We start from the raw sequence: 26,083 nt of genomic DNA, 5'->3' as shown, positions 1-26,083 counted from the left end.
TACGTCACGTTCCCTTCACTCTTCCAAAAACTTCACACGAATAATTAATTAATTGCTAAATTTTGACGCACAAAAACAAAACATACGTTCGTTCATATTTACAATTTACTAGCGACCCGTCCCGGCTTTGCTTGGGTAAAACTATAATAAATGTATTGATAAACATTTCTCATAAAAGCCGCACCAAAACCCGTTGCGTACCTTCGTGGCGCAGTGGTAAAGTGCTTGCCTCTGATCAGAGAGGTCCCGGGTTCGATCCCTGGTCCATGATGGAAAATGATCTTTTTCTGATTGACCCGGATCTTGGATGTTTATCTATATATTAATTTGTTATAAAATATAGTCTTGTTGGGTTAGTATCCCATAACACAAGTCTCGAACTTACTTTGGGGCTAGCTCAATATTATTTATTTATTTAATGATCTTAGCATACATAGGTACGGATAGACAACGGGTAGCAACTTGGTTTTATACTATGTACCTAATGATACTGAAACTAATTAGTGTAGACAATATGTATTCTACCAAAATTCACTTTTAATAAGTACTTTAAAATATACTCGATGAGTATCTATCCAGTCTAGAAACTCTAAATGTGTTTCTGAAAAGCAATATTTGGTTACATTTTCAACTAAGATTCCACTTGTGAAATGTTTCATTCGTATAGTCATAAATGTACTTTGTTTGTTCCGTTTATTCAAAATATTAGGCTAATTCAACTTTAACCTACGAAGAAAAATTAAAAGTAGGTACCCACGCCATGTTGGCGGCGCACCAGTTAAAGTCAATGTCAAATTTGACTGTTGCAAACCACCCTTACTTCTTCAACGATAAAATAGCAACCAAATTCGCATTTTAACTGACTTTCGTTCTAGCAAATAAGCTCTGCGCCATAGCAAATTTAAAAAGTTCAAGTCAATGTAGGTAAAATATAACTTGTCTCATACTTGAAATAAATATTTTACAATTATGAAAATTAAAGAAATCTAAAATAAAACAAGTTTTTATCTTAAAATACTCATATTGTTATAATATATAGCTCTGATTCGTAGGTAATTATCGTGTCATCCATTGTATGGATCAAAATATGAGTAAACGTATAAAACACTATAGCCAGAATACATTACCATTACTTGTTCTTGGAAGTTGAAATCTGAAGACGAACTTCATATATTACCATAATGTTGATACTGATACTTCGGACTTTTGAAACTTTTGTTACAAGGCGAATATATTCTAGCTTTCATTTTATCCAAGTTATGAATTTTATATGCACCCGTATAGAAAATGTGCTGAACTTTTAAAAAAGTTTAATGATTATAGATATCAAAAATGGGTCTCTATTGGTTCCCCAAATTTTTTGTATTACTAATTTAGATTGGTACACAAACTTTTTTCTTAAACTTTATTCGTACATTTTTATTATTCTTAATTTAGTATTTTTGATTCCCCTAACATTTTACCGCCATTCATTCACTTCCCAAATTATTCAGTACTCCAAATAATGTATACTTCTAATAATGGTTTAATTATGTTTCTCACTAAACAGTTAAGTACAAAAGTATAACGCCTCCGTTTCAGCATGGCCAAAAGTGCTTTCGTATGTCTGTGTGTTCTTATCTCTAGTCGGTTGAGAAATGCGATCTCTAGGTCGCATTTCTCAATTTGTGAAATTTTGGTAGCAGGTTTGAAAAACTAATGAAAATCAAATTCGTGAAATTTTGGGAGCAGGTTTGAAAAACTAATGAAAATCAAATTCGTGAAATTTTTGGAGCAGGTTTGAAAAACATATGAAAATCAAATTCGTGAAATTTTGGGAGCAGGTTTGAAAAACATGAAAATCAAATTCGTGAAATTTTAGGAGCAGGTTTGAAAAACTAATGAAAATCAAATTCGTGAAATTTTGGGAGCAGGTTTGAAAAACATATGAAAATCAAATTCGTGAAATTTTGGGAGCAGGTTTGAAAAACATATGAAAATCAAATTCGTGAAATTTTGGGAGCAGGTTTGAAAAATATATGAAAATCGATTTTCAAGCGATTTTTTTGAAATTTTTGAAAATGGCGGAGTTGGCACAAATGGCCTTAGCACCTTTGGAATTGATGGCTCTTACGACTATTTCGTGTTTGCAGTGACAACGAAATAACAAAGGAGTTTCGTTAAGTTCGAGGGTCAACAAAATCGGTTCAGTCGTTTTCGAAATACACAATTTTATAAAATCTCATCAAATTTTATTGTATTCGCGAGGTCTACGTTCGCGGCAAACAACTAGTCTTAATTGGGATATAATATAATCCATCATGCAATATTTATAGAACAGCTAAAATAAGTTCTATCGAAAATTTCTATTCGGGGCTTCGATTAGCTTACACTATATATTCTCATCCCGTTTGCCGCAGCGCGACCTCACCCTGTGAAGCGACGTCCAGAGTAAATGTTTACAATTAAACTTGTGCGTGTACTTTATCTTCAAAGACCATGTAACATTCACGCACATGCCCTTTTGTTAAAGTCAAAGCTTTTATTCGTAAATTAGTACTTCACAAGCACTTTTTCACGTCATATTTCTATTTTTTATAACTCATTAATTTATTTATTGGCCAAAAAATATCAAAATCTTGTTTCTCTTGTATTTTTTTCTTGGAATATATTAAACGTGAGCTTTCAAAAAGACGTTTGCGAAGAAAAAGATAATTAGCCTATGTGGTATGTTAAAGATAGGAAATGTAATTTTATGTGACATTTTTCAAAGTTTAATATATTAGGATTACGGTACTTTAGATACGAAGTTCAAAGCAGAAATTAATGACTTTGGTCATCAAAAAGCATTCAAAATCTTTGACAAGTTGGCTAATGCTCACAGATTTTTATCTTTATAGTTTGAAATTTGAACCATACATTAATGATAATGTGTATCCGCGACAGACACTTGAACAAACTTTACAAATAAATCGACACAGAGTTTGTTTAATGAATAAAATTGTACCTAAATATCTACCATAATTTCTGTAGTCTAATATGCTAGGTCATAATGCTAGGTTTTGAAGTTTCAAATTCAGGTCCCAGTCGAGTCAACATGGAAAACCAATTCATTAAATTTCAGGACACACGTAAACCAATACTACCTATACTCGATAAATTTTGCTCTAATTTCTTTGTTGTAACGAAATAATAGATACCTTCGATTAAACAATTTACGTCCTTTCATACAAGACATTGTTTAGCTTTAATTGAAAATGTTTTATAGGTATTTATTAAGGTCATTTTGGAATTAGACTCTAAATTATATTCCCGATGAGAAAATGTGGACTTATAAATAAAAATTACGATTCCAAAGCCATCTAGAGATAGAAACATATAATTCTAATTTATTTAGTTATAAGGTGAACAGGATACTATGTGTACGTACTTCGAAAGACAAAATGATTGCATCAACATACTAAAATAGCATTGAGTAGGGATTCCCCGTGCCCTCGCCTCGCAATGTGGCCTCTCCCCCACCAATGGCGCAAACTACCACATCTGGTAAACGTTGGGTGCAATTATTAAAGTTACATAGCTTGGAACTTCCTCAATCCCAAAGTTATGCGGTGACCTTAAGTTGTGCTAACTTCAGCTTAGACATGATTTGGTGCTTGGAGTATTGATATTGCATGTTTATATAGAAGCAGTTGCCTGCAACTCCGAATTAGTATTTCCATTATTTCTCTCCCTTTTTCGCTGATTACATACGAAATTTTGTCAAAATCGATCAGCCATAAAAGCGTGCTAGACATACACATGTTCAGATTTGCAATATATTAAAGTCTGTCTCTCTGTCGTCGTATCGTAAAAAAAAGAAAATCCTTTCGTGACATCACGTGAAAGTACCATTTAGTATGGAGCGTTCGAAAATGTCCAAAAAATGTGTAATTTTACTTTTCCACATCTTTAAAAGCATTGTCATTATCACATTAACTTTTCACTAGTATTTCGAGTAAGCCTAAGAGCCTTCGAACTAAAACATAAATTAGTCATCTACCTTTTTATATTATAGAACATTGTTTAAAAGTAAATAATACTTTACCCCTGCTAAATCGGAACGAATATGCGGTGGTCGTATCACGCAATAATAATTTATCATATTAAAAAATCCTCTCGCAACGTAAAAATCTTCAACAAATAAAATGGAAAACGTACTTCACAGAACGTACTTAATATCTTTATTTACGACGTAACGTTGAGTAAATAAGCTGCTCTCCATATTTTATGAATATAGGAAAGCATTTTAACAAAAAAGTTTATATATATATATCTCTGTGATTACTTTTAATAAAAACCCAATATATACCCCAATATGTAACCCAATATAATATATACATATACAAAAGAACTACATATTGAAAAGAATTAAAGACCATTTAATTTCGGTATGAAAATTGAATGGTGTTAAAGTTAAGTGTGTCTGTGTATATTTATGTATAGATAGATAGATAGATAGATAGATATAGATAATAAACTTTATTCACCACTATTTTGTACATGTAACTAAACACAATACATGGTATTGTTGACAAAAAAGTGCACGACGATGCGCTGTTGTATCGTAGATTACATGACGACAACAAAAGTACAAGTCCAAAAGATGAATAAAGGTCCAGGCTCAGCAATAAATCACAGACGAGCTGGTTGTTCTGTGATTTTCCTCATGTATAGTAGTTCCCGGTGAAGGAAAACATCCTGAGGAAACCTACACACTGATTGACAGTTTGAGTTCATTAGTGTGTCACTATACCACTAGATGCCGGTAGCTAGTTGTAAAAGTCATGTCATGTCAGATGTATTTAGGTGGCTTGTATAAAATCTGACACCAGCTGCACTAACACACACTAATTAGCAATAACAAAATCGAAAATAAAGAAACATAGGGGACTGAACCTATTTGGTTTTTTATTCGAAAGCTGAAAATTTTACACACAAATTATTGCATAGAAATACGAAAAACAATTTACGAACAATTAATTTTTTTATCCATTACCTAATTTGTTTGCTATTCTCCAATCTATGCTTGCTAATGCGTGCTACAACTCCAAAGGATCAACGGTACCAAACTTTCAGTTTCTTAATTAGAATCAATAAATAGTGTACTATTTATTGATTCTAATTAAGGGCGGGTTGACGTTCACTTTAACGTGCGAAGTGAAACAAAAAGTAAGCCATTTCGTATAAACGTCAGCAGCGTGCTGGTAAAAGTCAATGTCAAATTTGACGGTACAACTGACCCTAATTCTCATAAAAGATTTTATCATATTATGTGAAGCAAATTATTGTCTCATTCTCCTTCTTATACAAATTAATGCGTAGATCGAAGCCAGAGCGCGATGCCAAAACAAGATTATAAAGTAATCAGTAAAACTGTCGACCGCATCGGTGTCTGTCAGCTAATTGCAATGAAGTTAATTTTCCGGTACAAAGTGATTACATTTGCCTGCGCAATGTAACTGTTTTCATAATCTAATTGATTGTCCAATTTTCCCAAGTTTGAAAATACAATTGAAATATTTATAGCCTGACCGGCTTCGTACGGGGTCTCTATGTATGTATGTACTTTTATGAATATCTTGTTTAAATATCACAACATTTCAGTACAGGTAATAGTGAAAACTACGTCAAAATCGTGGTTTGAAAGAAGAAAGCTTAGAATAAGATGACTCGAAAGGACGATTTTGTTTTATTATTATGCAGTGATATCTAACACAAAGAAAAGAACGTTATACGTTTTTCATTTAAACCAGCGATGAAAAGTGATTATCTTCTATTTCAGCCTTCACAGCATTTATGTTGAAATGATATTTTATTACTATTGGTAAGATTGTTTAAAACAAAATGTATATTTTGTTATTTAGTATCTTTTTCTTGTTTAATATATAGGAATACTCCTAAAGTGCGCTACGAAACATCTATTGTAGCAGTGCTACGAAGTACTGCTACGAGTGCTACGTCGTAGATAGTACTACGAACTATTCATATGAACAAATCGCGGCTATACGAAGTAATGATTTCTACTGTATAATCTACTAATAATATACATAAACACATGTATAAACGTTCGTAAACTTAACTGCCTAAATAACAATGAAAACTGCATCAAATCCCTTGCATAGTTTACAAAAAGAAAGCTTAGAAACAGACAGACGCAAGGAGCGACTTTTTTTTATAGATTATTAAAGAATTTCGATTTGGATATTTTATTTAATTGAGTTTTAAATATTACACGGATTTATTATTCACCCCATGAGGTCTTAAGATATTCTTTAAATACAATTTTATTTCGATTAAATTTCGGTGATTCCAAAGCAAATTTAGGGTAATTATTAAGATAATGAATGTTATACAATAATTTCCCGAACCAAGTTTGAAAATCTCGTAATTAGTTAATGAAACTGTCATTCTAATGTCAAATATTTGGACTTTGAGATTACATCACATCACAGACATCTCATGAAATTAGTATAACGGAAGTATCCTTTTTATCCCTATCTAAAATTATAAAGTGAACATCTTTTTGTCTATGTTTCTGTCATGTTACTCCTATTTTAATCTAAGGATTGCATTAGTTTTACTTATCCTAGCAAGTTCCGAAAATAAATCAGAATGTAAAAGATACCGTTTTCCCGTTTTATTGATGTTCCTTCAACGTTTGTAACGGCTGTAATGACGTGCTCTGTGAGTCAGCACTAACCGAACTGTTAGGTCGAATGCAAAATACATTTTATTATGACAGGATATTAGGCAAAAATCTGAATGACTCTTCAAAAATGTTGTATTTTCAACTAATTTGAGCGATTTCGCGATTTGTAAAAATAAAAAAAATCTTTATTTCACCATTATAAAATGTACTTTTTCCCCCTCAAAAATAACACAAACTTATAATTATATTGTCCCTCAGCCGTTAAGTGTCGGAGCGCTGGATCCACTTTCCTACATTTTCCTCTCCACTTCGTAGGCTCTCCGGCATCCCTCAAACTATCGAAGCGCTATTAAAAATATTTAATTTAATATATTAAAATATGAATCAAGATCAATTCAAAACGTCTTCTATTTTTACAATTCCTTAAATTGACGTAACGTTCGGAATAAAAATATCGATATACTTATATCGCACTGATTTAAAATATTTATATTGGCCACAAATGTCTGTATTACGGCTTAAAAATACCGCAACATTATTATTATAAATATTTATATTATAAGGTTAAAAAGAAAAATTATATTATTATTGTACTTAGTAACTAAAATACCAATTTTTATGTAATTCGTCCGAAAAATCGATTTAACCTTCGAAATCAAGCTACTTTTGATCACAAAAAATCGTGGTCAAGTCGCGGCCGGTCCCTAGTATTAAATTAAAAAATACTTACATTTTCAAGTCATACTTTAAAATTATACCAGGCATAAACGAACAGAAGCACTTATAAGAACATTCACTGCACTCCACACGATATCGTCTATCGAAGTGTAGGTATAGGGGTGTACTACTGTGGCGGAGGACTGTGTGACCGCCACGAGAGTCTGCGTGGTACTGGCTCGGAACGGGAGCAAAGTGACGTATGTCGTTGAATTTCACAGCGCTACTGGAATACCGGGATTGATGATTGGAATCCTAACTGATGTCATTTTTTCATTTAAATTATGAAGTCTGCTAATGTAGACATTTGAATTTATTGTAAGATATAACATCTTTTTAGATTTTTTATGTTAGTAAGTAGTTACGCTACTGATTACAGTATTTATTCGTTAAGGTATGTCACGTGACTGTAGAGACATTACTGAAACATTAGCCCTGTGAAAATTTCCAGTCTTGAAAAATATATTATTTTATTGAATACATTTACATCTTTTCTTAAAATGAATGAATATCTTTTGAATAAAACACAGATGTAGATTTTACCTTGTAATAGTCCTTTAAGGGTGAATGTAAATTTAAATGAGATGGACATTTAAGCTCCTAAAAAGTTTTTGTATGAATAAAAATCTAAATGTGCCATCCAATGAAATTACCCTTTTAGAACCTCTTATTATCCAAAAAAATCTAGTCATATTACAAGTAATTTTAGGTATTCACTTCGTATAGAATAAAATTTATTTGAATTTGATATGGATGAATGGTTTGTTTGGAGGACTGATATATAAAGTTAACTCGAAGGTTAATCATAGCCCACAGCGAGCAGTGCAACCTTCATAGAAAGACGCCAATACTTAACTTTAAGTACGGTACCCTAAAAGTAAGGATCTCCATTATTCCACATGAAAGCTCCTTCCGATGACGCTCCTTGGAAAGCTTCGTTTCTTTTTTTGATTTAAATGTACTTATATACAGTAGACTTATTTCGGGTTTTATCCCTAAATTGTGATAAGTAGTTCGCTATCTATTAATACTTAATAAATACCTATACTACATTTTTCCCGAAATAGATTAAATGGCCTGTAGGAAGAAGGAGAAAGGTAAAACAACAGGATATAGTTTGCGAGAACATGTGTATATTAGCAAAGTAATAAAATAAGTTTTTCCCTATCATCACCTTGATACTAAACCACATAGTAGAGGCAAAAATGTAATTTTATCTGCGAGGACTATCGATTGCCAAAGTGTGCTCCGTAAAGCTGTAGGGTTTCGCAAAGCATTTGTTAGGGCAATAAAATATTGTAACATCGAAAAAAGTACCTATTAACATAACCTATAAGATAAAAACGCCTTGGAGAATGATAATCGCGTAAGACGGAAAGAGATGAAATAATTCGGCCGAACTGGTCTCGATAGTTCAGTGGTTAACAGCACTGTCCTGGGTAGACAGGGCCGTGGGTGCAATTCCCACTCGATTCCAGAATGTTTTCATGTAATTATTATTTTCAAAATGATTTAATGAATTTCGTAAAGTCCTAATTTCAAATCTAGGTACTTATACAATATGTACTTTGTTTAACTACACTAACTAAAGTCTAACTACACTCGTAGTACACATAAAACATGTTTCATGTCAGAACTCTGCCCAATTCTCAGCCTTCCAAACCATTTGTAATCACGTGCATCACAAAAAAATAAAATAAAAGCTTTATGATAATATGATTTACCTGGCCATTTATCACAAATTTAAGACAGAATAATGTTTTACTCAGATCATCCCACAATCAATCTTTGATTACCGGGAGGAGAGACGGCTTTATGCAATCGATGAGCATCGCTATTCATTCAGAAAATGCAGCCAACATTCTTCCCTGGCTGCCAGCGCGGCTATTATTGTGCGGATTTCTATAGAATCTCAATATTTATATTCATAGATGCTTTGATGTTTTCCCGTTTGTTATGGGATGCCTTTTTTCGCATATTTTTTTTATCCAAATTTAATTTTACATTACGAGTTAGGCATATTTTATTGCCATAATAATATTTTCACATATTTGTTTTTTGGCATAACTTTTCAATAAGCATAATTATAGCAGTTTTGGCTTATTTATTTTACCATAATTTTGGTTTGCATAAAGCTATAGTGTAGCAGTATGTTGTAGGTTAGGGTGCGGCGGGGTGGCCCTTGGCCACCCAAAAGCCGCCAATATGCTTTAGAATATTATGCTTAAAAATTGATATGCTTATGGTACGTATGTAAAAAAAAATCCAAAGTCTAAAACATTATGCCAAATTAATTAATATACCTAGTGCGTAACTATTATTATGATAAGTATGCCATGTTAAATGATGACATAAAATTGTATGCATAAAAATAGGGAATCGTTTGTTATTTAGTAGAGCATTCGAAAAAAAAATCTTGTTTTTTAAACTTTCGCTCTTTGAACACATAACAAAATATATATATTAATGGGACATAGCACGGGCCTTTTTAGGGTTCCGTAGCCAATGTCTGTCTGTCTGTCAGCAAGTAAGTAGTTTTTTTTATAGGTTACAAATCGTAAACCGCAATTTACCTTTCATTAAATCAACGCAAATATAAAAAAAATACGAAAATCGATCAACAAGAACTTTTATGTTATGTTACTTGCCGCTACGTACAAATAAAATTACAACGTTAATCATATGATAATGATATGAGCAAACGATACTTTTAATACACCTTGTTTACTAACGACAATTTTGTTACAGAACTACAAATTACAGCTTGGTTGCCTTAGCATCCTTTTATCAAAACAAAACGTAGTAGGTATAAGTAGTTACTAATGTATTTGTACACAAGGATCACTTTAGAAAAAACATTATGTTTATATAAATATTTGCCTCTTATCAATGCATATAATTAAATTGAAGAAAGGCCAAATTTGTACATTGGATATTTTTTTTTAAATTCTTCATGGAATATACTTAGTTACTGATATAGATGACGAAAATAGTTTTAGAAATTTTTGTCTGTCTGTCTGAATGCGCATCACTCGAAAACTACTGGACCGATATTAAAATTTGTTTGAAATTTGTTATGTAGGTACCTTATATACCGGGTTAACATTTTAGATACATTTCATCCCTGTAAATGGTCAGGTTCACGTAGGATAATATGCCTCAGAATCCCGGGCTAACATCGTATAGACATTTCATCCCGGAAAATGAGGAGGGTCCTGTAGGAAAATTAGATACATTTCATCCCGGTACATGGTCAGGTTCCCGTAGAATAATTGAAAAACTAATTATGAATCAAAAATTCCTCGGAATCCCGGGTTAACATCTTATAGACATTTCATCCAGGAAAATGAGGGGGACCCTTTAGGAAAATTAAAATAACAATCCACGGAGCCGATTTACTTTAAACTTTTGTAGAAAGGTGTATACAGAATATAAACAAATTGTTTTATCAATTAAAGTCTAATATTGATATAATGGGCGCAGTATGTATCAATATATAATAAGGCAATATGGCATTTTGATTGTTTACAACAAAGTAATGAATACATGCTTCAGATTTTTCTGAAAATTAACCCTCAACCCCTTTAAAGGGGTGTGATTGTATACATTGAGATGGGACTTAATACAATTTTCAAGATAAAAAGCTGAAAATTGGCACACTTACTTTTTGTAGTAAATAACAGTAATAGTAAATACAAAAAATGTCTAATTTACGTTTGTGTTTAATAAAAAACCGGGACGTAAAACGTCCAGCACGCGTTGCAGAAAGCGGGAGTGGGAGTAGGAGTAGGAGCGGGAATTGGGATGGAGACATGTAGTGGGAAACGGGACGGGACACATTGCAAAAAACATGATGGCACAATATATAGGAAACGGTACGGGATATCTACTTTACATTACATAGCAGGAAGCGGGATTTGATAAGTTTACGGGACGAGACATGCAGCGGGAAACAGAAAATTGAACTAAAGATAAGAAAAAATGCGAATTTGAATCATAAAATAACCAGTCTTACAGAGTACGCGATAAAAAAATTACTGAGATTTTGCTATGAAATTCACGCGGGCGAAGCCGCGGGCAAAAGCTAGTAATTAATATAGGTAATGGGATTAAAACACGTCATTTATCCGACTACTCGACATAAGCCTCCCTCCATGTCTTTCCATGCTGCTCTGTCTTGAGCGAAAATTTCCCAGTTATTATAGAATTTATCCAGTTCAAGTCGGCACCTTGCTAAAATGAAATAGAAGCTTATAACGTAACACTATGGTTCATATTTCTTCTTTCTGTCAACGTGCTGAGTATAGTCAGCAAGACGTTAACACGATCAAATTTAGTTGTATAAGAGCCAGGCCCAATTGCTTCGTTGCGTCAACGTAGCACGTTGCGCTCCTTTGTTTTGTTGTCCTTGGCCACCGATATTAGAATTTTTCACTCTTTTCTATTCTGCGCCAAATGACAAGAATTACCTCATAAAGTATCAGTAGCAGTATGTTAATAAAGGGTATTATTTACAACCGTACGATCAATTATAATAATTACACCTAAGGAGCGTAGTTAAAATTTCTGAGCGTGTCTAATATCGTATACACCTCAAGGACGCCATCAGTTTTCGGTTTACATATAGATAGCATTGAAATGACGTACAATTTTACCAACGATTTTACTTACTAATCAACGTGCAATCATAGGTAAATTAAATGAGAATCTATTTATAAATCACAAAATTGTTGTGACGATATTTCTTTATAATTAATTGCTAACACCGCACTAGTGTCTATTCTAATTGTAATATTCAATATGATTGAGTGATGGTACTAGTGTACGGATAAGACCTTAAAGGCTCACCTCATTGACCTTATTTTCCCACAACGCGGGTCCAATGCAGAAGGATCCACTAGAAAGTTTTTGACAACTAGAGACACATTTAAGACCAACGGAATAACATGTTTTTCGAAGCGAGATCATTCATTTTTGGACACCCATCCTATGATCGACTGTCGCAAATTTGCTTAAATACGCCATTATTGCAGACAGACCGCGCGTAATACTGCGCTAAGCACAAATATTGTGATTTTAATGTGATTATTAACAGCAACGACGTATTGTGCGTCACTGACGGAATAACAATGATTTGTCAACTTGTATACGATTCATTGATCAATTAATAAAAACCTTTTCAATCGGAACAATGAATGGGTGATCCTTGTAATTATGACATGGATTAAGTCAAAAAGTTTACTACATTAAATTAAATACGTAATAAAAGTCAGATTATTTAAAATATTATTGAATTGTGTTTAATTTAAAATTTGATATAAAAAAGTGCTTTCTGAATAAATAATTTAATTTGATATTCTTATTAGTATTTTGACTCTTTTCCGAGGTTGTCAGTCTTAAAAAAATTAATCAATATAGGCTTATGTACCTACTTTTTTAGCATAATTGTAACTGTTTTTAGCATAATTGTACATTCATTTCCTTTCACGTTCACTTCCTATTATATATATTTAAAAATGTCATGCGCATAAATGCCTGCTAAAATATTATTCAACATTTATGTAATTATAAATAAAATATTTGTGAAAAAAATTAATACTTTTCAGTGTTCAGAGACTTATAATTCGCAACCTAAATTGTAGTTTCTGAGCGCTAAAAATAAATCGAGCATCATTCAATCGAGCATATATAATCGAGTCAAATTAAAATACACGCTCTAGTCGTTCCCAATAGGTCGACCATCCACGTCACCGCTTCCTCCAATTAGGGAAGGTTTGTTTGTTTAGGCGCATAATAAAATTGTGCTGAAAAGAACAGTTTGTTCAGGTTCCTGTTGGGTTCTCAGGACGAAATGGCCGGCGAAATAAAAATGGCTGGCTGCAGGTGCTAAGACTTTCTTAAGGAATTTTTCACTACGTTAATTGTAAACTAATATTATAAATATGAAAGTTTGTCTGTCATGATTTAGCAGCCATGTGGCTTAGCCAAATTTATGAAATACAAAATATATAACAGTAATATACTTCAATAAGTCGGAAAAAATGCTCAGATGAGAGATAAAAAGAGATAGATCCGATGTCATACATGAACTACCGTGTACGGAGCTACGGACAATATATAAAATACAAGATACAAATCACACATACAAGATAAACATACAAGACCGCATCAATCTAAAAAAAAAGTTTTCAATCTTGACTTGATCTAATTACGAACTCGGGTCTACCGCTCCGGTGTAACAATCCGGCAACAATCAGTCACAATCTAAATTCAATACAAAAATATATAATGAAATTGCAAAGGAAATATTATCCTTTGTTTCATTGTAACGAGTTCTCTCATTTGTCCAAGTACTTCCTTTCTTCGTGAGAAATAAAGCGAGCAATTAAGAGTATGGAAAAACAAAATGTCACGTGTTGATTTATTGCGCTCATTTTCCTTTAATACCAGTTTGGCTTACGTTTATTTAAATTAGATTTCCGGACGATTTTCATACCTATTTGACTAGAATGTTTAAAATTCTATTTATATTCTAAACATATAGAATAGTGATTAATTCTCTTCTTTTTACAGCCGCCATTTTGATTTTTTTTTAACATGACCTACAGAACACTCGGGCATTTGAAATTATTCTAACTATACATGGAAATTCGTCTAGCTATTTGAAATATAGACGTGATAAATCGTACCAGTGTTTAGTGAGCCGCCCGGTTGTAATGATTGCCTTACTAACTTACTTATTTTTATTAAACTTAACTGCAATACTGTACCTTGCGCACAACGACAATATTGTAAATACTTTGAGTTTAGTTTAAGTCATAGATTCTAAGTTCTCATGTAAATGATTTTTTTCTTATGAGAATAAAAATTTATTTAACCCGAATTAAGAATTACTACATTGTATAAAAGGAAGTCACTTCCCGCTATAATTTTATTAGTTAATTTTTAAAAGTACAATTTTGAGGCGGGTTTTTAGTAGATAAAATGAGGAAGGTTCAAGTGTATAATTTATTATGGTTTTACCCGAACGAAGCTGGGTCGGGTCGCTAGTATTATATAAATTAAGAAGGAAACACATAACCCTTTCCTTGCGGTGGGGTAACAATGACTGCAGTTTTCAGTCTTATAATGTATATAACATTATAAGACTGAAAACTGCAGCCTTCTCTGTCCGACTACGGTTTTTCCCATTGTCAGCTCCATAAAAACTGAACGTTATTTAAGCCGTAAAAAGTAAGTGACGGAATATTTCTCTGTATATTTTTAATTTAATAAAGTACAAGTCCGTTTTGGAGCGAGCAGAACCATCCATTTAAAATTATGCTAATCTTATAACAAGTTGTTAACGTCTCATTACTCTTATTAAAAAAGAAACTTCTTTTCAGTATTACTAAAGATAATTGCCACACGTATTTTACACTTTACGGGGTAAGCAAAAGGCAAATTCCAAAAAGCTGGTTTGATGTCGTCAATATGATGAATGCAAAGATTCGCTGTGATTTAACAACCGGCCGTCTGCTGTCAACCCTCCTTAGGAATGTTATTATCACCGCTGTCAAGGCTATGTGTCCCTTAATCGCCTCATGGTTGTGGTTCCGCTCTATTCTAGGGCAGACGCCACGTAACCCACTCTTGGTATTTAGAAGTATTATAAAAGCATATTCTACAAATATATATTTCTCTAAAATATTTTTAAAACTTATATTTGTACCTATTGGAAGCACATTCTAGAATATTTTTTAAGATGAGTTGTACCAGTCAACGTTGACAGGTTAACGTCAACACGTTGACTGGTAACAAAAAACACAAAGGACGCCATTTCGTCGAAACAAACACCAGCGGTGGCGTGCAAGTTTAAGTCGACGTCAAAGTTGACAGGTGCAACTCACCCTAAGTGTCAAGTAGAAAAGGTTTACAACTCCTCTATATTCTCTATATGACCTTAAACACTCAAAAAACCTTAGTGGCTCAACATGTTACGTGACGCTCAGTAAAGTTTTGTCTGAAGTGTTTTCATGGAATTTGTAGGTACTCCTTTGTACGAAGTACTTACAAAATCCATGAGTGTTGTCTATTCCCGTTTTCCTCTTGTCTCTGCTGAATATGTACCTTGAAAAAATGTTGTACTGTTTACCAGAAGAGGGCGCACAAGTCGCGGGCAAAAGCTAGTTATCTATATCTCGGGTTCTAAGCAATGTATCACCTTGAAACTTATAGCAGATTTTAAGTTACGACTAGATCAATTGCAACAAATTCCATCCCGTAATGTTTGCGTGATGCGCGAATAAACATACATACAGATAGACAGAAAGACAAACAGTCCAGTTATCAAAATAAATGTTTTGATCAGATGGCGTGTCATTATTTTACTTTCATATTTTCTATGTTCTAAACAGTTACAAACTACTGTTATTTCGGAACGACCACTGCTTAGAAGATATATCGGAGTAAACATATTTTATATAGGATGGGAGACAAAAGGAGTGGATGAGTTGTACAACTTTTGTTTGAGTGTAAGACATTGTGTGTTCGTGATAAACCTCGTATCCATAGTCGTATTTATTGAACAACTTTTGTAATACTGTTCATCGAGCAGTTGTAAAATCTTGCGTTAATTTATTCTGTGGTATACACATGCAGTGTTATTTTCCCACTTTGGGATTGTCGCCACATAAACAACTAAGAAAAAACTAAAAATCATATTTTTTATCAATATGTTACGTGGCTTGTTGATCGCAGTCGCAGTAAACGGGTATGCAATTTCAAAAAGTAATTTGAAACTAAAATGGGATTGTGCTGAAAGGACACCTGTATAGATTGAATGAATGAAAATGCTACAGAGGAGCCTTTATTTTTCACATGCATTCTATTCATGTTTTATTAGTTAATTTTCTCGTTCTTATAGTTTTTTCTACCTAAATAGATATCGGATAAATTTGACAAAATTAAAGACATATGCTAAATCCTTCGAGAATAAAAACATCTGCCAACTTAAAAATGTCATAAGAAACTTTTAAAAACGACTTCTTCCTAAATAGATACCTTATATTTAGAATTTTTTCTACAATTTAGCAAAGAATCTACAACATAGGAAAGAAGGTTTAATACTTGAAATTAGTCTACTATAGTGTCATAAATATTATTTTCACAGAATGATACCATTGAGTAGCCGCAAACATAATAAAACGAGTTCTATGTGATGTAATGTAGCAACTTGAAATACGAGCTGGCAACTGAATGAAACTTGGAAAATGTTCACTTAGCCTTAGCTTTAATGGAACTGCGTTCGTATATCTAGACTCTTATTATGATATAATAAGCAGTATAGATTTGTATGCCCAAGAAGGCTTGACATCAAGCGAAAGGCCGGTTGTAAAATTACAGGCGAATCTTCCAAATTATACTTAATGGTTTATTTCTTCGCGGCATTAGATCTCTTCTTCTGTAAGACTGAAACTATAGTCAACCTTTCAATCGATAATTACATGTGAGAAAATCAAATTTATTGCTAATAAATATGTAACACAAAAAAAAAAACAGAACTTAAAAAACAAATGTACGAAAAAGCACTCAACAATAAAGAGTAAGACAAAAGGAAAAGAATGCGAAATAAATGCTTTTTCATTTAGAGCCTTTTGTGTAAAACGGGCCGCAATGTATGGACAACATTAGGAAAAACAATGCCCCTTTGTTCAACTTAGTATGTTGTATATCAAAAGTTTATAATGAAATGATCGAGTGCTCAATACAACGTATGTTTTTCCGATTTTCGAGAGTTTGTATTGACAACTCATCCGATAAATTGCTTTCAAATACAAACAAACCAAGGATTACAAAAAAGGAGAATTTGGGCTTTGATTACAATTGTAGATGTAATTGAAATCGTAACATTATGTTTTTTTTTTTCATTTTTATCTTAACTTAGAAATAAATATATTCGAATACAATAATGATTATTTTCAGTTAAACTGTAATTTATGCAGATAAAACAAATCCAATTGGATGTTCAACTTTACCTTTATCTCTTTTTATAATATAAACTCAGAAACTTTTCCTAATGTGTGTGTGTATGGTCCAGTCTTAGAACAGAACCATACTATATTCTCACATGAAGATCGTACAAGCGACCATTGGCACAATTACGAAATATATTTGTATACATAAATTCCCTCACGCATTCATATAGTAAATCACAGTGGAATCTATAAAACTTTAAGGTTTATTCGAATGCAACTGGAGAAACTTACGAAAGATGAGAGAGACTTGAGTCAGAGAATACACGACGACGAGTGATCAAATATAGGTTTTCCATTTCTGAAGTCACAGCAATAACCCGCTCATTATATCCCGATTGTAGTACGCAAGATTAAGGCATTCAAACCAACTCACACTTCAGCGTCATACGAAAATAAGCGACTAGGACTTTTAACGTTTAACACTAACAGACTAACTGACAGTTATCAACTCACAGTAACCAAGTTTTGAAAGCACTTGCCGATGCTGATAGCACTTAATCAACGGTACTTAAACTAGTACAGTCAACACCATATCAAGTCAACCAAATTCATTGAAAATTTAACGTTATTACTTTTACGTAGATATCTATTGACAGCATTGACATTAGCTCTAAATCTGCGGTTACGAGGTAAATTTTTAATAGCGTTATCAGCTTTTTCTTGATAATAAATATAATATTTTCTTTCACATTATATTATGGATTTATGCAATTTTAAAACTGAACTTTTAAGAGTTATGAATAAAATACATAATTTATTTATAATCCAATAAAAAACTAAATAATTTTATTGCCCTATTTGGTGTACAGTTAATATAATAATTAAACACTATGCGGTCCATCCATAATATTTGAATGCGAAAATAGACTGAATTATCTTTCTGTTTTATTTTCTGTCATGCAGTTAAATTTTGATGAAAGTTGGAATAAGTATAGTTAATGATACGGGGTCAAACTTAGGCCACTGCAGACTGATTTTTTTTTTAATTTATTTACCAATGAAAAGTACAAATAGTATGTATTCTAATATCTAATAGCATGCATAAACCATGAGGTTTGTCCCTATGTTATTGGCGCGTTTACATCTATACAATGAGTTCTATAGTATTCATTACAAACAAAAACATAAATTATTTATCTTTATAGTATTCGTTTGGATATGGACTAGAAGCCGGGCACGGCTATACACGGGTGAAAGTTAAATAATGATTCCAAGAAAATAAATAATTGGTTGTATTTTAAACACGGCTTGTTACGAAGAATTATGGTTGAAAAATTATAATCCATTTAATCAGACATTTGTACAGCCCGGCCCGAAGTCCATCAATCTTGTTTGTTTGGTTTGACGCATCAACGCCGAAACCCACTGCGTACTGACGAGTACAAATAATGTTTTAAATTTAGTTACATATTTTTTTGCAAAAAAATAATAATTACAGCTTCAGATATTTTTTTTATTGTTATTCTTTTTTACTATATTGCCGTTGGGAACCTCTCATCAGCCTTTGAAATACTTTTAATTATCTATATATAACTTTTATTTGTTAGTGATATGGCACATTGGAAACAGGATTTTAATAGAAAGACTTATGGTATCCATAAAATCCTTAGTAATTAATCGTTTTTTGTTTATTTTATTCTATTATAAAAAAATCCCATTGTGTAAAGAATATCAAAGTGAATGGCAGGTCCCTTTAGGCGAAAGTTCTAGCAAAATAATATACTAGATAAGAAAAAAGATATTAGTCATGCTAAACGATTTTCGCAAGAAGTCAAAAACAAAAGCAGGAAAAACAATGCGGACTCTTTTCCCCCACAAGTATATATTACACACCAAGTCTCTTATCTGTTTTCACTGGCTGCCCCGCCCCATACTCCCAATCACAGGCTTGGGTGCACTCTTATAGTGTGGACTCAGCCCTACACTCTTGCAGTTTAACCACTGGCTGCGGCAGGGCACTGAACTGAAGAAAGTCAAAAACAAAATAACATGCAAATGGTATTTTAAAGGTGAAGTCCTAGCGTTGAATTCGACTCGCTTCTGAAGTAGGTCAGGAAAATAAAATACAACAGCTGTCCTCTAGAAATATGCCGCATGTATATCTTTTACATTGGAGACATTTCATTTCAAACTAGCGACTTTTCTCTGCTTTTCTCGGTAGGTGTTGTGCCCTGGACATGAATATTTAATTTTTAATATTTATTACTGGTATGGAGATCGTTTATAACGTTATGTTAAAAGTTTAGAGCTTTTAATGTGTTTACAGAATTGTTGCTTTTTATGAAAAAATAACATATTTTCCAGGTATCAATATTTTTTCATATATTTAGTGGAGCTTTTCTATTGGTTTTCTGTGTTGCACTTTCTCATGATTCATGGCTAGTAACAAATATGTACAGTTATAGAAAAAGTTAAGAATGCACTATAACTGCCTGTTAACAAAAAAAAAAAAATAATAAAATATAGGAAAAGGTGTTATATCTAAGTTGGCGGGTTAAAATCATTAGTACAGCATTAGTGGGTAGATCGATTACCAAAATTAAATTAAAATTACCAAGATCAATTTCAGTTCTCCACTATATTTCTTTTGTTCACAACTTGTTTAATATTCCTTTCCTATCACCGATTCAAGTAATTCTTCTAACAAGCGACATCTCGATTCGGTTTTAATATCTATGAGAGTTATTCATCGTGGAATCTTTTTGCAAAAATCACATTCATAGCTGTCGTTCGTCTTATTTTGTTTCCGACCCCGCTAACGATCATATGCCCGGAGAGACGAATGCTTCACAGCGTTTACGGCTAAGATTTAAAAAGAAATATGATATTTTTCTGCAGTGTATATTCAAGTACTTTTATTTTTTTTATTTATACGGCATTTTGTCGTTGCTGGAGCGATGCTGCGAAAACTGATCTGCATAAATCGGGAGCTATCACACTGGCGATAGCACAGAAAGGAAGACTATTGCGCTCTCTCTCTGGCTTCACCACTTCGCTGTCACTAACCAAGAAAAGTACCTACTTGAGTAAGAATGTCGCCAGCACGAACTAAATGTAGAGAAGAATTCAGCGGCATATCTAAAAGCACAGCTACAATGAAAGTTGTCATGATCTAGGGTTTTTTACATTCGTGAAGACGAGCCAAGGCAAGTCGTTTCCCCACTCGTCTGCCTCTGGTTTAGGTATATAACTCACTAGCTGCGCCCCGTGGCATCGCTCCCGTGGGAATTTCGGGATAAAACATATCCTATGTGTTGGGTTATATGCCACCCGTTTACCAACTTTCATAACAATGCGTCTAAAAATTTTTGCGTGAAAAAGTAACAACCATTTTTTTAACCCGAGCGAACTCGAAACAGGTCCCTTTTTTATTAGCTATATAATACGTTGAAATATATTTGAAACAACATCAAAGCGCCTCTCTAAATCGAATCAACTACCACAATATGACGTTGCAGTCAGGTTAATTAAGTATGAATCTTCAATTGTGTAAATTAGGCATAATTTCAAAGCCCACGTAACTATAGTGTAACTGTGTTATTCGCTAACACCGGAAATAACCACTAGTTTACAGGAACTCACAACTTCACTAACGTTGGTTTTCATTTATGTAGCTATTTACTATTTTAAGATTATCTCAGTTATTCATAGAAAAGGTAAATCATATTTTAAGATAAAGTATGCCATATCTTTTTTATGAATACCTTTAGGGTACCTAATCAGGTAACTTAAGACTAAGATTAATTTCCATAGTTGCTATAACAGTCGTGTGTTCACGAACAAACTTACAAAGATTAAACATTTTTAAAAATTCTGAATTCATTATTACAGGTCAGTTGTACCAGTAAATTTTTACGTTAACTTTTAAGTTAGGAAAAAAATGTGAGTAAGCAATATGTATTACCTTTCAAAACTCACTTGTATCAATTTGTCACATGTGTTCTTTCAATAAACCACACATAACTGAATAGGCTCCCTGCCCACGTCATCTACCCGTAAACATTTCTAGTAAATGGTGGTTTAATGATCCGAAACCTTCTGAGTGATGACCTTACGTAGAATGCCACAATCGTAATCCTATGGGATCGCGTTATGCAAGACTGACCAACGACGACATCTTGTTAGGTATGTGTTCGTTGCAGAAATGGGTTTGCGCCTGGGCACAAACGTTATATCTAATACCAATAACGTATACGTTACGTTACAGATAGAGTATAAAAATCAGATGAACGCGTCTTACGCGTAGACAGAGTCTTGAATCATAAAACATGAAGGTAGTTGAAAATAAATTATATTCCACATAGAACAACAACTAATGATAAGATTAAATGCTATTTGTTCAGGTGGTCTAAGTGTATTTCACTTCCGACCCATCGTAGGAAGTCTGAAAATACTCGTGAGAAATTATGTAATTGACGAGACAGCCTTCAATAAAACAGACTTCCTTAATTAGTTTGTAACTAGTATTTCCTGTAGCTAATGCCGATAATTCACTTATTTCTTATAGCTCCCACATTAATACTGACAGCCGTACTCCACTATTCTCAGTTGTATCTAGTGTAGATACGACTGAGAAAAGGTTTTTACACCATCAGACAATTCAATGCCAATATTTTTATAAATTTTGAATTTGCGCTGTTAGATCGGCTTTGGTAAAAATCCCTGCTCTCATCATCATATCGAGTGTGTTATTGCTAACATTGGTGTCAAATTTTATTCAAGTCGCCCAAAAGCATCTAACATAACTTTTACGACTAATTACCGACATCTAGGCAGGTAGTCGCACACTAGTAACCAAACTGTCAACCAGTGTCCCGGTTATCTCGGGATGTTTTCCTTCACGGGAATTAAGTGGGGGTCTATGAAAACTACTATATATGAGTCAAATTGATATAAAAAGTCATATGGCATGAGTAGCTATAACCTGAGACCTTTCGATCCATAGGCTTGACCATTGCACCACCACCTTCATCTCTGCTCTGTGGTTGGCTTAGAAAAATTGTGATTTTACCATTGATTAAAAATATCAACAACTAGATAGGGATGGCTCAGGACAGAGATGGTTGGCGGAGACGGAAGGAGGCCTATACCCAGCAGTGGGTCCCGGGTGCTGCAGATGATGATGATGATGATGATCAAGATATATGAATAGTTCTTCATTACAAAAAATAAAATAAAATTGAAATTAGATTTGGACGGCAGCGTCGCGTCGTATCAAGAAATTAACCAATTTGTTATGAAAAGACAGCAATGGAAGGACAATTCCACAGACAGAAGTTTCGCAATTGAATTACATGATGAAACTGATCGTGTAAAGAACCAGCTAGCAACTACAAGTTCCTGTCGTCAGCTTCCTTTCTGCCTGTCCAGAAAATGGCGCAACACGAGCGGACCTGTGGGTAACTCGACACGATATTCATTAATTGTTTTGATTCCGAACGTGAATCGAATTTACTCGTTTTCATTATATATAGAATTGCGCTATTTATTTGATAGTTCTTCTTTAATTAAATGAAGTTGAACTTGCACAATTGTTAATATAGTTTCAGTTTTGTCATGAATATAGGTTTAATTCGTTAGGGTGGGTTGCTCCAGTTTAAATAACTTTAGGATACATAATCAGGTAACTTTAGGGTAAGATTAATTCCCATAGCTGTTATAACAGTCGTGTGTCCGCGAACAAACTTACATAAAATATCCAGCTATGATAGCCAGCGATAATGCGAAGATAAAAATGTTGTAAAAATTAAAAAGAAACTCTTGTATTCAGAAATGATTAGTACTTAGGGTCAGTTGTACCAGTAAATTTTTACGTTAACTTCAACCTGCACAGAAAAATGCAAAGTACGGCATTTTGTCTAAACGACGGCTGTTGACGTAAAATATGACTGATGCAACACCTTTCTAAAATACGTATAAATTCTTAAGTTAGGAAAAATTTTATAATTAAACGAAGCTTGTTTTGCACAATTGTTAGTATAATTTCAGTTTTGTTATGAATGAAGTTTGGATTTCAAATTCCAAAAGCGCATAATTTTGTCTAACACGTCATTTTGTCTAATCAGCATTGGCGCGCAGGTTATGGTTAACGTCAAAGTTGACCGGTGCAACCTCATAAGTTAATCATGCATGTAATATAATATAGTCTTTATTAACAAACCATCTACTAAATTAAGTGAAATAAAAAAAAATGTAAATGTTTGAGTCTATAAACCTGGATAATACAAGCGTGAAGTTCTCTTAAAACTTAAACTATATGATGTTCAAAGACGATAAGTAAAACCTTTGACTAAGTCAAATGAGCAGGATTAGAATAGATAAATGGGCATCACTGTACGGGCCACACCGAGCTTAGATTTCGGTTAGAGTTACAAACCCGAACGAAGAGACAGTAGACAAAATTTTTACCCACATACAAAATTTATTACTAAACACATTCTGACTACATATTTAAAATCACTAAATTAAAAAAAGTTGAATCCCTATGTGTACAATTACAATTATAACTATTTTACTACAAACACAGTATACATTACTTCAAAATCGTAAAGTGTTAATTCTTAAAAAAAAATCGTTCCCTAGTGCATTATACTATCTAAAAATAGGTATAGGTAATATTTTTGCAACTGTATTACTTATTGTGTATTTATTTATTATTGTTACTATAATAAGATAAAATACATAAATGTTAAATGTACGCAAATGTTATCTACATAATTTGTTATTGAAGTGCGGGATATCGTAACACAGGTAATTATTTACTTAAAAGGAGATCCCGGTCACAAATATGCTCATGTAAACCATGTTACAGAAATAAAGATTTTTGATTTTGATTTTTTTTATTTTGAAAATATCGTTTAGTCCATAAAAACGTTTAGTCGTATTTCTTATGTTTGAGGGCCTGTGTAGAATGATAACACATACAAAACAACGTTACAGGCAATATCAATGGATTTTTATTGCCTTGTCAATTTTACACACAAGCAGTTGTGTAAATTGCTGTGAACTCCTTCACTGATAAATCATCAACTAGAGCTCAGGTTGTTTACCTGTGTATACATGAGTCAAATTCATATGTAAGCTGATGTTTTAACTAATAGACCACCAACGCTTTCTAAACAGATTAGCACTATCAGTCTCAGAAGTCATCAATGTGCAGATCGAATTTCACAGATCTGCATTCCCTATACTAGACAAGGTCATTAGACATTCAAATTCACAACACGCGACGATGTAGGTACAGTCGGAAGCAATTAAGCGTTACCCCCACCTAAGTAACTTAATACTTCAGGTTAAAGTTATGCCCCCAGATCTGTTCGCGACTGTACAGCTAAATGGCAGAGCGTATTTTATTATTCCGATGACGCAGTTGGTATCGAGAGCAAAATACACCAGCTAATAGCAACACGGCAGGGTATTGCCAGCTATTGCTCCATTCCACGCCTCTGGATAGATCCATCTGAAAAGTTAATTGCCCGCCCCGCAATACGCCTGAGGTTATACAGGGTTGCCCTTTCAGAGAAATATAACAGCCTTATTGCTATATTTCATCATGATATCGACGAAACGCCAGCCGTAACAAGGAAATACAACACATAAATTGATTAATAATGCTTTAGTTGATTATTCGCACATTTTCCACGAAAAAATATATACTGTTACCACTCATTCATATAGCAAAGAGCACCAAACTCACCGTACCATATACGGATCTTAAAAAGAGTAAATTAGTAATGTAGTGCCTAGAGTGTTAAGAAATGAAGAATTTGTAATTTGGTTGAGCGTAACATAATATTAATACATTGTTGAGTGCAATATAGCCACTACTTTCGGGGTGTATAGACACAACCCTATGAACTTAAAGCTTAACGAATATTCAGAACATTGAAATGCCGATGCGATGATTTCACAAATTTTTCCTATTCGATCGTTTGACTCCACCAGAGGATATCAATCCCAGAAACATTTGGAACGATTCTGAAAGGCTGATACAAAGTGCTCAATCATTTTCGTTATTTTAAAATGCTATTTTATCGTTGCATATATTTGTATATTTTTATATTAGCAATAGATACAAAAAAAATCGCTATATGAAAAGGTTTTGCTCTATAGCTTGTAGTTTGAAGAGTCCTTGACGTAAATACTAAATAACCACAATAACTAGATAGAATGTTAAAGGATAATCAAAGAAGTAAATTGAAACTTCGTTGAACAAGTCCAACAAATCAGGGGGCATAAGAAGCATTATTATGGGCAAAAATAAGGCCGTGAATCAAAAAGGCCCATTTTGTACGCAAATTTAGGTGACATATTTGGCAGGAATCCAAAAAAAGATAAATAGAACTTAAGAAGGGCGGTTTTCACTGATAAATTCTCGATTGTTTATTCGGAATGCGTGACATAACGATGCAAATGATCCGCCAATTGTTTTGTGGACACAAAATAATGTTGATGCGAAATATTAACCTTGACCTTTTCATTACATGGATGTTTTATAGAGTAATCCGTTTTTGATTCGAGATGCAAGCAGAAGGTTGTTATATATATCTGTCTATACCTACAGAGACCTACATAAAGACACTCAATCTTCTGTAGACGTAGTTTTGATCATTTGTTTTTCATATTTCAATGAATATTCATAACGAGATATTTATCGTTTAGTGCACTCATTCAATCGTTT

The 26,083-nt window shown here is 33.2% G+C and overlaps 1 protein-coding gene across 2 annotated transcripts in view; it reads right to left on the bottom strand.

Annotated features, from left to right (window-relative positions):
- LOC128675786 (cell adhesion molecule 3-like) overlaps positions 1 to 26,083 on the bottom strand; it is a 98,662-nt gene that overhangs the window by 23,954 nt on the left and 48,625 nt on the right. Inside the window, exon 1 of one of the 2 annotated variants that reach the window (XM_053755455.1) lies at positions 7,401 to 7,550. The exons of the other annotated variant lie outside the window; for it this stretch is intronic. The gene's annotated coding sequence lies outside the window, so the exon portion shown is untranslated. Of the gene's footprint in view, positions 1 to 7,400; positions 7,551 to 26,083 lie in introns of those variants that run through there. 2 annotated transcript variants of the gene reach the window in all.

Source organism: Plodia interpunctella, chromosome 15 (genome assembly GCF_027563975.2).
Source record: "Plodia interpunctella isolate USDA-ARS_2022_Savannah chromosome 15, ilPloInte3.2, whole genome shotgun sequence".
Lineage (NCBI taxonomy): Eukaryota > Metazoa > Arthropoda > Insecta > Lepidoptera > Pyralidae > Plodia > Plodia interpunctella.
The sequence above is the reverse complement of the archived record's forward strand: the minus strand, read 5'-3'. Positions and strand labels throughout refer to the sequence as shown.